Source organism: Gallus gallus, chromosome 3, assembly GCF_016699485.2.
Source record: "Gallus gallus isolate bGalGal1 chromosome 3, bGalGal1.mat.broiler.GRCg7b, whole genome shotgun sequence".
NCBI lineage: Eukaryota > Metazoa > Chordata > Aves > Galliformes > Phasianidae > Gallus > Gallus gallus.
The window spans coordinates 43,678,946-43,688,536 of NC_052534.1; positions in this window are offsets into that span (position 1 = coordinate 43,678,946).

The following is a 9,591-nucleotide window of genomic DNA, read 5'->3' on the forward strand; positions in this document are numbered from 1 at the left end:
TTTTTCTGGCTTGCTAGCAGTAAGGGAAAGATCAAACAGTTACATGGAGGGCCACAAAAGCTATTAATCTTCTTTGCACTTTAAACTTGTCTGGCAGGACAAAAATCAGAACAGAAGACATGACCATAGCATGAAACTGCCAAAGCAAAAATGTCAAAGTAAGAGAAAACTAGCTATTTCAATTTACAGAAAACATTTGCAAAGCTTTCCAAAAACCCAGGCCAAATAGCATATAAACTATTGTTTAGATAAATTTTAGGTATTCCTGACAAACCTGAAGACTAAGAAAGGAATTTTGATCAAACCTATGTGGTATTGACTTGGTGCTTGACCATGATTTCACACCCATAACAAAGGTAAATACATTACCTACCATTTCCTTAAAATCATATATACACTTCTGAACACAACTATGAGGTGAGAAAAGAACAAGAGGAGAAATTGGCTATAGTCCCCACCTTCTATCCGCTATATTCTAGTAAGTTCTGCATCTTCTGACACTTGCATGATCCTAGTCTGGTCCAGTACTCAAGTAGTTCCCTATCCCAAGCTTTAGGTTATCTATGATACCATCAGAGATGATGCAATCAGACTAGCATACTGCATACATATCTGTAATACATAATAAAATAAAATGTTGTATATCAACGTGCACACTTTCCAGGTCTATGTTAGACCCACAAACAGCTATGGTGCCTGTGGGGTCTCATGATGAGTAGAAGCAGTGAAAAAAAGTGGAAAACTTAAATACAGTTAATTACTATTTGTTGCAGGATGCCACAAAGTAATTAAAGCTGATGTTCATAAGCTCTTGGTACGTTACATTACCAGGACAGTAGTGACACATTTCTTCCCCTGCCATCCCAATGTTAAGGAAAAAAAAAAGTGGGGGGAGAGGGGTGATGAGGAGAGAGGGAAGGGAGCAGTGGAGGTGAATATATATATATTTTTTCCATAAAACTATTAGGACTATTATTAACCAGAGTAACTGTGAAGAGTACAATGGGTTCTCATTATTCAGTCAATTGAAGAGTCACAAAAAATGAAGGAATTAACAATGCAAAGTGACTTAAGTGACTTCTTTCTCATTAATAAGAGAATCAAACTGTACATGATGGGAAAAAGACAAACTGCTGAAGGGGATTTTACTGAATTCAAAATTTCAGGAAACTGAAGACAGCAAGTGGAGGAGCAAGAGTACTCACAGAGGTCAGCTGAAGCACAGTTAAACTGTTTAAGTAGACTTTTTGTTCACTGAATGAACATTGCTGTCTCACACCTGCAATGAAATCCCTTTTTAGCCCATGACTCAGTAACACCCTAGTTCAGCTACGAGGCAGCCACCACATTACAAGTCCGTAGGCACCATGAAAACAGAGATGAACAGGGTCTGCCTTGAAGGCAACCAAAGCAAAAATCATTAGAATTAGTACTTCTGTGTTTCCCCAGCCTCTCCCCCCCCCCCGTTATTTTGAAGGAATAAAACAGAACCAGTAAATGGTAAACAAATCTCTGTCAGCCTCATCAACTAATAGCCAAATCCTTCTTCTAGCTTCTGCCATATAAATGTTATTTGCTGGAACCAATATATTCCCATGAAAGTTCATGTTTACCTTGACAGAAAAAAAACCCACCTGTAAGACCTAACTAGCAGCTCTTGTTAATCCTTCAATTCAATGGTCCTCTTGTGCTGCAGCAGAGCATCAGTGTAAAAATAGGGAAGCATCTCTGCAAAGCCTTAGAAAAGGATAACTCCACTTCAGATATCATTAAGAGTAAAACTAACAAAAAGAAGATTAGACAGACATTTGTGTGTCCTATCCTATACGTTATTAAATCTAGTGCAATATTCTAGAACAATACCTTCAAGATACTGTGGATAAAGCTTTGTCTTTCAGTCCTACCACTTTTATCTGTACACAAAAGACTAAAATGATTCCTCCTGCCAAGATAAATGTGGTCAATGACACAGAAGGAAACTGTGCTAGAAACTATTGTTTTACCCTTCCTCTGCCTGCTTGTATTGGTCTTCACACAAAACAATTTATTGTCTTTTCAGAAATACACTTGGTAGGCATTTATAGGTATAGAACAGGGAAGACAAAAGCATAGTATATACACAAGTTATTCATTTAGAGTCTAATAATATGCACACATAATAGGGATTTGGTGGGCAGTTCTATAGGCGAGGAAGCAGCAATTCAGAAAGCATCATTAAATGCCTGCATAACAGGTAATTGAAGCAAAGTTTACAGAAGTTTGTTCCTGTCCTCTGCTCAGTGCTACAGTTCTCAGAAACTGCCTTCATAAGCCAATCACATTGATTTTAACTAGAAGGGAATGCAGCTCACAGCATGCAAACATACAGTAACAACTACACTTAGAAACTGATTAGTGTCTCGTATCTCAAGATGGTACAAAGGAAAAGTGAAAATTTTCAGGGCTTTGTGTTTGCAGATATAAAATGAAACAATTCACCCCGAAATTCATATTTTTAAAAACAATCTTTTTCAACTCAAAGTTCCTTTGTTACATACACAGCATTTTTTTTTTTTTTTCCAGATGTTATTATCCCAGCTAACTACTCCCTTTGCCAGAAGCTGCCTTTTCTGCAGCAGTCTATTGATACGGCCATGTGCATGTGCCTTAGCCACCAGCCCTAAAAATGGCAGTGCTGATCTTGTTCCATGTTGTTTGCACAGGAACAGCTGAGGCAAGGGTAAATCCTCCCACCTCCAGCAGGGAAGGAAAGACAGCAAAAGCCATCATGCTGGCTCTGACTAGAGGCCCAGCTAGGCCTTAATACCACCTCTGAAAGTCTAAAGGAGTACGCCTAGAGAGCAATGGCAGAACAAAAACAAACACGTAACATTTCCCTAAAAATATCAAATTCTAACCTTTTTCAGCTCAAGTACCTCCCTGAACTGCTACAGCAAGATCCCCCATGCATCTCTGTCAAAACCTCGATCTCTGTGCCATATTCTGTCCAGACACATTCATATTTTTGCACTGCTGCTCTTCACCGACATTTTGTACTGTAGTCTCCTGGGAAATAATAAGATCTACCCAGGCAGAGGGGATCACAGTAAATCAAGTGGGTATCCAGCTTTACAGCGACAAAGAAGGGGGGAAAAAAAAGCCAGGATGAAATCTATTGGATTATCTCCTCAACTGCATGTACTGTGCAATATCAAGAAAAAAGGAAAAAAACAAAATCACATTCAGTGTCTCAGTTTTCATTCCTGTGATTCAAGGCTGTTGCTCAACACCATAAAGGTACGTGAGGTTTAGTGCAGCAGGCATTTGAAACTCCAGCTTTAAAATGGGAAGCTGTATATAACTGCAACCTATTAGAGTATTACCAAAACTAAACTCAAACATCAAGGGAATGTTTTAGCAGGAAATAAATGAAAATCATTTCTCTTTGTTCTCTAGATTCCGAGATATGAGCAACACTGTCAAATACCTCTAGAAAATAACATTCAGTGAAGAATCAAAGGCTCCCTTTTGTGAAGGCTGTTTCATTATAAATTCATTTTATTCTGAGTCAGAAGACTCACGAGTCTTTCCTGGATTTTGTATGCATGCTCTTAGAATTGTTTCCCTTGTTGTCATATTCTCTCTTGCCAACACAGTAAGAATAGAAATCCTAATGCTCCGGATTACACACTACACAGCTTTTTTAGGTTACAAAGATGTAGCCACAGACTTAACCTATTAAAACCATTAATATTTGAAAAGTATTGAGCGATTATTCTACAGAGCCAAAGAATAAATGGAAAACAATGTTAAGATATATAAACAAGACAGAAGAAACCTGAACACTTCAGTGCTTTTCAGGGTATTTTATATTAGTCATGCTTTCTGTATCTCTCCTCTGTCCCTTCACATTTCCCCCCCCCCCCCCCCCCCCCCCCCCCCCCCCCCAGCCTCATGTTGTCTCTGAGATGAGAGATGTGAGGAGAGAAAGACAAGATTCAATTACAGAGAATATAAAGAGAGTTATTTATTGAGGCCACCAGAATAACCTGTCTCCCTGGTTTTCAGGACTGAGGTTACTCTCTATCATGAAGGCATGGAGTTCAAAGAGGATGTTAGTTTTTTTTTTTTTTTTTTATTTAGCCATCCCATTTATTTTTTGCTTACCTTGCTACAAAGCACAACATGCCACAAGTGCTGGCAGATTTTACTAACAACCAGGCAAAGTCAGCACAGTTATTTGACCTGGGCTAATTTACCTTCTAGTAAAACCAAAGTGCCTGGGTTAAGCATCCACTGCATAAGTGCCACAGTACACACGTTGTTCCATGTTAAAAGCTGCTTCCTTGTCACTACAGGCAAGATTTGTTCCCCCTAGTGATGTCTCTAAGTAGTTCTTATCTAGCTGAGCTCCCCGAGTGCAGGGCTTGTCTACGGCAAGACAACTGCCCTTCTGATGGTCACTCACACCCTCCCATCTTAAGCAAACCTAAGTGTTTAGGCAAATTGGCGCTCAGGCTTTCCAAACCACACATCTGATCAACTCAACTCTCCCTCTTTGGTTTTTCAGCTTTTTCTAACACATTAAGAAAAAAATAAATAAGAAATACCACCACACACTTCCCACCAAATTACCAAAGAGCAGAGTAGATATGCATCATGTTAAGCGAAAGAAAGACTTCAGCAGATTCAGATGAGCATGTAACAGGTTCTGATAAGAATGCAGACTATCTGCCAGCCATAAGAACAGAGCACCTCTGGTAATGTACTCCCTGAAAAATACTGGCCTTACTTCAATAAATGTCAGAACTCACATTGGCTTCAATAGAGTGGCAATTTTACCTTCCCTAAATTGCTAAAAATTACAAAATTGCGGTGAATATCCAAAAGAATAGAGAGTCTAGAGATCTCAGGTATTTTTATTTAGTCAAGCTATCAGTTCTTCAAATAGACTTGGCCATGGCTTGTAAATGCTTTTGCTTAAAAGGAGCACACAGTAAGAGACCTACAGTATTTCACTCCATTGTAAAACAAAAACATTTTAGTCACAATTTAAACAACGATCAAGAGACTTACTGTACCTAGTCACGGCCATGCTACATTTATGAGCTGCCTGTGTTGACAAACATACTTTCTTTCTGTATTTTGTTCTTTTACATCCTGCTTGTGAACTTTGATAAATTTAAAGTTTGACTTAAGACACAGTCTGTGAAGGGTGCGGATTTTACAGTTACTTTGTATGTTTCAAGGTCATCTTCCTCACCTTACTAAATGAAGCAGAAAAGTTTTTGGGGTTAAGAGCAGTATTTCTTCCTATTGTTTACGTGCAACATGTAATAATCATAGTCCCAAATGCATTATCCTTAAAAGCAGAGCTGTAAGGCTACACTAGACGTCAGGTTTGCTGCAGTTAAAAAAAATCCTTCTTCCTTTGGCGTAGCCATCAGGAGAATAGAGCTAATTTATGTAGCTTCAATCCTAAACTTCAGTTTAGTCTTTAGGTTTAAATTTAAAATGATAACAAAAATAAAGTGGGGGAAGACAGGGGGGAAAAAATATCCTAGAACTTGAATTTACAGTTCACTGAAGCTTCTTTCAATTAGGAATACTTAACTACCCTTGATCTTACTAGCAGGTGTTAGCAGTTACAAATGTATTTTATTTCTTATTGCCATCATCCATTTTAAGGAAGTGGGATTTCATCATAAAGGGAACTTTTTATTTTAAATGTAGTGCCTTTTGGAATTACAAGTGACTTGGCAAGGTTTCAGGATTAATGAACATTCAGCTGCCAGGTTCAGTATGTCAATATAGCATGCAGTTTACTGAGACGACGCAATCATAGCTTTCTCTCTTGAGTTTGGAATGACCCTTTAAGGACTTAAAAGAAGTTTCAGACAGAGAATTAAATTCACAGGTGTGTCTATAAAATTAAACTGCCGGTTTTTGATAGGCCCATAACTTCTGAGACTGGGTTTCTAAAGAAAGATTACAGCCTGACCCAAACAAAGTAGCAGCTGTAAAAACTGTGAAAACTGCCACAAAGAAAAAAAAAAAAAGACTTTTTTATAAAAAAAGTGAATAATATTACAGGAAGCTTGTACCTAGATATAAATAGCAAGAGAAAAAAATATATATATACACACATATATACGTGAAGTAGCACTGAAATATACATGCATGAGATGATAACCTGGATACCTAAACACCAAAGCACTTGGTAGACTGCAAACACAAACTGAAGATTAACTTTTCAGAGGTTGATATTATTTTCTGAAATATCATTTAAAACAGGGCAGCAGTAGATGCTTAGTTATTGGGACTGGACTGCTCACTTCCCCAATAGCAGTCAGTGCATCTAAAAACTGGGAGTCTATCCCACCCTCTTGTCCTGGGGCTCACCAAGCAGCTCAAAGTTCATGCTGTTCAAGACATGAATAACACAGAGCTCAGATGCACTCTACAGCCAAGCTGAGAGCTTCCACTAAGCAAGCTGTTGAGGTCTTTTCTCTGACCAATGGGCAACCAGAAACAATGAGATGTCCTGTTGACACAGAGAGGCTCATAAGGGGGTTAATTCCTTACTGCACTCTCTATACTACAACATCAGCCCAGTGGATGGCTCTGGGGGGCTACAGAGGCAGAAAGCAAATATAGTGGCAGCCTGCTCCCTCCTTCAGGGGATGCTGACAACAGTTAATAGACACATTTAAATAGAAAAATTTTAGACTGTAAGCTTAGACAGCTTAGTAAATCTGCTTAAGTAAAATTAAAACAGTGCCAGCATTTGGAACAACCATCCTGGGTGGAAAAACCACCATGGTGCTAAGAACAGTACAGTCAATCAGTTTCTGAGTATAAGCCAATATAATTGAACTTCAAAGGATCCCAGGTACCAGAAAATCCAAAGGAAGATTAAAGAGCAACATAAGTACATTTAGAAAAGGCTGGAATAACATGTAGATCAAATTCTTTCCCTTTGTAGCTCACCATCACTTGTTGCAGAAACAGCTGTACAAGGTTAAAACATTACTTGCATGCCCAACATTACACCTCTGCTGAAGTCCATAACACAACAGAGTTGGTAAGATAAATTACAGAAGCTATTTCCCATCCCAACTCAACTAGGTTAGCTTCACTTACTAGAGAAAAGCATCCAAAGGGCTCTTCCAAGCTTCCCCCATGAGCTCAGCCACAGGTTTAACTGCAGATGGTTGCTAAGGAATGGCAACAAACAGCTAATAACAGAAGGACCATAAGCAGGCCCAGCTGTTTCCATACTTAACAATTGAGTTACTGCAGTTGAAACACCTGTTGCCACCTGCTACCCATACAGAAGATGATGGGCTCTCCTAGAGTTAAGAAGATATAGCATGGTCAGGTGGGAATGCCACTCCATGGAGGAGGTGGGCTAAGTACAACCTCTGTGGGAGGCATCTTTATGTAGTATGAAGGAGTCTGTAGAATGGATTTTACTGGTTTGCTAAGACAGGTTAACAGAAGTCCTTCCCTTCCCCCCCAAAACAAACAAACAAACAAAAACACTATTTGTTGAAATGGTTGGACTGTTAGAAGCATGGTGTGTGTGACAGATCTTCAAATGAAGCCAGCATATATATATAGTTCCATGTTCTTTGTTTCACTACTGGGAGATTTATTAAGCCACAGTTTTCAAAGGGAAAAGACTGAGTGAACCCTGCAGACTGGGGCAGACATTCTTTCTTTAAAAAACAATTTATTTTAGAGGGGTTAACAGTCAAACAACAAATCCCAAGGGCAGCTGTGGTGCTCCAACACAGCAGCAGTCAAGTTGGCTGCAGGCTGTATTGGCCAGGCTCACCTTGGCCTGTCCTGCAGCCCAGTGAGTACCTCCTGTCCTCCTCCACTGACCTGCTCCAGCACAGCCCAAGGCACATGTGGGCCTGCTTTCCACAGATGCCCATGACTAATGGCTTGACCCAGCATGGTGCTCCCAGTAGCACTCCACTTAGAGGAAGGAGCCTACTGACACTCTCATTACACCAGGGGATTAAAAGCCATGGTGGTTTAGAGCTGTTTGAGATGTAGATCCTTTGCATTCACTTATCTCAGCTGCCCTTCCCCGGCTTTGGAGTTGTCAGAGTTGTGTGAGCTTTCCTGCACAAGGCTTGTGCCTGCTTAAAATAGTTTTGTGCTACCTTAAATGAGCAGAGAGGAATAAGTGTTTGCTGTATCAGCCAGAAGCCAACAGTGCTGATCTTTAAACTACAAGTCCTACAGCTTGTGGTGCTAAGAGATGCTGTGGTGGGACTGGGATCTGGACCTCAAACTTCAGCTCAAGGTGTTCATCTTGGGTAAACAGTAATAGGACAGGCAAGGCCATGATTAGGAGACAGAAAATCTTAATCACATGTTCACCACCTCCAAGTTAAGTAATGTCAGCAGTCACTCTCCCATTCCAGCCAAGGAAACTCTTTATGCTCTTTATTTATGGCAACACTTTTCCAGGCCTGTGGAGGTATTTCTACAAAAGCTTGCACTTGGGCCTGCTGTATCTTTCTCATACAGCCTTCTCAAGAAGTGCTTTTGGAAGAGTTTTGCAGATCACAGATCATATGGCTGATGCCATAGCATCAGCACCACAGTGAGGCTTCCAGTTTGGTCACGCCTCTCACCAGTACTGCTGTATACCAAAGCAAGCACTGCTGTATCAGCAGTGGGTTTGTTTGTTTGTTTGTTTGGGTTTTTTTTTAAGCAGGAAGGAATGGTTAGGCTTTAGCATGTGCTGGTTTGTTTCTAATTAAAAAAAACAAAACTGAAAATCTGAAAAAGCCACATGACGTAGGAGCTTGGATCTGGGACTGAATCCAGTGCTGGCTTTAGAGGACAAGTCGTGAGGGATGTGTCATATTAGTAGCTTGCAGCTAATGGTCTGGCACAGGCTGGAAGCTGTGCTAGCTCATTGCCTGGGGCCAGGGAACTGCTCAGGTAACAGCCTCCAATATCTTAGCCAGCGGACCTTGAAGGTTTCTTCATCCAGAAGTAATTAGCTAAGGTTTCCACAGTGCACCAGCTTCATTCATAGGTATGGCCACCCCCCTCCTACTTCAGCTGTTTAATGTCTACTTTGAATCACAAAAATACTTGTGTCAGTGCCTTAGGTTAATGCCTATTGTAAATTTCTAAAGGATAGCAACTGTCTCTCTGCATTAGCACAAGCAGAACAATAAGCACTGGAAGAAAACAGAGCAGGTGAGAGAAGACTGTCCTTTGGGCAAAAGGATACCAAAGAACTCATTCACAAGGAAAACATCATAAGAGTGACAAATGACAGCCTGTCCCACCAGCTTATGTCAGAATCAAATTCCACAGAAAGGCTGCAATACAGTGTCAAACATGCATTCATTACATTAGCAAGCATGAAGCTCTGATTCCCTAACCAGCTCAAGCCAGAAGAGGATAGAGAAAATGTTAAAACATAACAGAAGAAGTGAAAATTACAGAGAAACTGAAGGAGATTCTACTTGCTTTGCCCTGAATAAAAAGAGTAACTCAAAAAACTATCAATGGCAGTTTTTAACTTTGTTATGAGAGCCTTCTACATCAGGCAAGAAAACAGTGCCATTTAATGAA